This window comes from Vombatus ursinus, unplaced genomic scaffold (assembly GCF_900497805.2).
Source record: "Vombatus ursinus unplaced genomic scaffold, bare-nosed wombat genome assembly UNPS02014775.1, whole genome shotgun sequence".
NCBI classification, from domain to species: Eukaryota; Metazoa; Chordata; class Mammalia; order Diprotodontia; family Vombatidae; genus Vombatus; species Vombatus ursinus.
The window spans coordinates 14,286,858-14,290,162 of record NW_020954553.1 but is presented as its reverse complement, the minus strand read 5'-3'; the positions used below and the strand labels follow the sequence as shown (position 1 = coordinate 14,290,162).

At 48.2% G+C, this 3,305-nt stretch overlaps 1 protein-coding gene across 2 annotated transcripts in view; it reads left to right on the top strand.

The window, feature by feature from the left end:
- The first annotated feature begins 887 nt into the window (after positions 1-887).
- The window catches only part of CUNH1orf216 (chromosome unknown C1orf216 homolog), a 9,168-nt gene continuing 6,750 nt past the window's right edge, over positions 888-3,305 (top strand). Inside the window, exons 1-2 of one of the 2 annotated variants that reach the window (XM_027864701.1) lie at positions 924-990; positions 2,693-2,787. The gene's annotated coding sequence lies outside the window, so the exon portion shown is untranslated. Of the gene's footprint in view, positions 991-2,692; positions 2,788-3,305 lie in introns of both variants that reach the window. The other variant, XM_027864702.1, reaches the window with a different exon arrangement.

Sequence of the window (3,305 nt, the reverse complement as noted above, 5' to 3'; positions counted from 1 at the left end):
AATATGGGATGAAAGAGAGAGAAAAGAGAGCTCTAAACAATGGCCCCAATTTTTTCAGGTAAGGTATGAGGTAAGGAGCTCTGCTGAGAAGATGGGAGAAGGGGGTGTTATGGGACATGAGGAGTGAAGAGGTTTGCAACAACTTCTGTGGTAAACGGGACAGAGAATGAATTAGAGAGGATGAGAATCCACACAAGTTCATGTACATACCTACTTACACTGAGTGCATGTGTATACATGCCTGCACATGTAAGCTTGTACCTGGACATATCTGCAAATGAGTACATACACCTACATGTGAAGCATACATGCCTGAATTGTGAGCATAGGTCATTCTGTCATTTCCTCTGCAAAGGTCATAACATTTCTACAAGCGGAAGGGTGCTTAGAGGTCATCTAGTCAGCACAGAAGCTTTCAGTACTATGCACTTACAGCACAGAGAAGAATTTATTCATGGGCCTACACATAGAAGCACACAAATTGTGTGTGTGTGTGTGTGTGTGTGTGTGTGTACCTTTTCCTGCACAGCAAAAAAGAGGGTTTTTTGCTGTCTATAGTCTTCTTCCAAGAATCTTTCCTTTCTGGGAGGGCAGCTCGCCTCCCCCACCATGTCCCCTACCTCTCCCAGCAAGTGTGTGTTTTGTGTGTGTGTGTGTGTGTGTGCATGTGTGTGTCTTCATACTGTGGGACTGTGTATATGTGTGTGCATGTGTCTTAGTGTGCCTGAATTGGTGTGTGCCTGTGTACCCAAACTTGTGCCTCTGAGTGTCTATGTGTATCTCTCTGTGTGTGCCTGTGTTTGCCTCTGTGTGTGTGTGTGTGTGTGTGTGTGTGTGTGACTGTGTGTGTGCAGTCTCCGCTGCAGCCAGGGCCCCGCCCCTCCCTTTTCCGCACTCCTTGCCAGGCCGGTGACTCAGTGACGCTTTCCTGCGGCTGGAGCCGGAGCGGAGCCGGAGCCCGAGCCGGGTGGGCCTGGGCACCTCTGGGCTGTGAGTGCGGGCTCTGGGCGGGGTGGTCATTTTGTTTTGTTTTCGGTGGGGGAACTCCAGGGGCCGGGGCTCTGTAGCGGGGGCGGGGGGACACCGCAGTGGCCCATGCTTGGGGCGAGACACGTCTCTGGCCTCCCAGAGCTGTGGGTGGGGAGTGGGGGTGGGGTGTGGGCAAGGGTGGGGAGGAAGGAGGAGCGTCTCCTGCAGCATCCCCCACCCCCGCCGGAGAGTGGCTAGGAACGGAGGTGGGGGCGGGGCTTTCGGGAGGCCCAGTGGGGAAGAAGAGGGGACCGGGAGGATGAGGATGAGGATAAAGATAAGGATGCTCCCACTTTGCCTGTACTCCACAAGGATGGGGTGCACGTGGGGTCGCTGACTGACCCTAGAGCCCTCCTCTCCTCACACTCCTCTTCTCTCCCTACCAGTGCCAGGATCCTCCTCCAGGTCTGGGCCTGGCCTTTTACATAAGGTCTTGGAGGTAGTGGGCCTGTGTGCCAGAGACCCTCTGGTGGCAGGGCCTAAGGCACTGCCAGTCCTGCCAGCCTGTTTTTTTTCCTTGGTGGATACCAGATGAATGATCACCACTCACTTCCATATCTCTCATCAATTGCACATGCACGCGGGTACCACATATATACATATTACATATTCCTTACACTATACATACATGGGCATACAACTACACTACCCAGGTACACTGCACACAGAAAAACATGTATGTATACATATAACACACACAACACATACATGTACACAACCTGCATGCATGAGCATACAGCAACCCACACATATACACATGTACATATGTGTATACACAGCCCCAAATGCACACAGTACCTACATATACCTCATAGCCACCATACTTGGTGTTTTAAAAGACAGCTCCATAAACAACATTTTATCCCATCCTCCCTCCCTATGCCTTGTGGGGGCCATTCCCCTTCCTTCATCCCTCCCTCTGTGGTGCTCTAATCACTGCCCCTGCATTGCTAGGCAGCCTGGCAGGATAATTTCTTATTTTCTGTAAGCCCTGGTTTGCCAATACACAAAATGGATACAGTCGATGATGGTGCCTTCTCTGTGGGTTCAAACCTAAACTTGGACAAGTGCATTTGTTCTATCCTCTGCCCATGGAAGCTATTCACAGGGAGGGTAATGACTGATCAGGCAGAGAATAAGGGGAGAGAGAGGACAGACAGAGTCAAGTATAATGGGCACCATAGCAACAGAAGTCAGAGATCTAAAGCACCTCCTAGTGTGGAAGTCAGGAGGAGGCACTCAGCTATTCAAGGCCTTTCTATTCAACGCCTCAGTGTCCCAATCTATCTAGTAATCAATCAATCAATCAATCAACTAACAAGTATTTATTAAGCACATATTATGTGCTAGGCATTGTGCTAAGCCCTAGAAATACAAATACAAAAGTGAGATAGGTTCTGCCCTCAAAGGCTTTGAGGGTAGGAGGTGGGAGCAGAGAAAAAAGGACACATGTACACCAATCAGTAGAAATAGGATATCTGCCAAAAATGCACACCAATAAGTAAAGATTTTATGTGTATGTGTGTGTGTGTACTGATAAGTAAAGGATATACGGTATAAAAAATAAGTATACCAAGAAATAAATATAGAAAATATTTTTTAAAGTACACAGTGTTGGGGGAGGAGTAGGAACTGGGGGTATACAGAAATGCCTTCTAAACAGGGTAGCTCTTGAATTGAGCCTTGAAGAGAGCTGGAAATTTGAAGAAGCAGCACTGAGGAAGAACATTCGAGGCCTGAGAGACAGCCTGTGCAAAGGTATGGGGGCAGGAGAGGAAATGTGTTTGGGGAAAAGCAAGTATTCTCTACTTTGGCTGGAACCTAGAGCGAGTGAAGAAGAATGTGCAATAGGTCTGGAAAGAGAGGTTGGAGCCAGATTGTGAAGAACTTGAAATGCCTAACAAAGGAGTTTGTATTTTAGCCTACAGGAAGATGGCAGACACTGAAGCTTCTTGAGCACTGGAATGACTTGGGTAGTGTTGTGCTGTAGGAATATCATTTTGGCAACTGTGGACATAGAGTCATAGAGTCACAAAATCTCAGGGTTGGAAGGGAACACCTGTGGCCAGATAGTCCAACCCATATACAAAAAGTCACCCCTGCCCCCAAATGGTCCTTTGGGAAAGGAGAGAAAACCTACCACTCCTTCAGGCAGGCAGTCTTTTCCACTTCTGGGTAGCTCCATCTTTTCTCTCTCTCTCTCTGTCTCTCTCTCTCTCTGTCTCTCTCTCTTTCTTTCTTTCTTTCTTTCTTTCTTTCTTTCTTTCTTTCTTTCT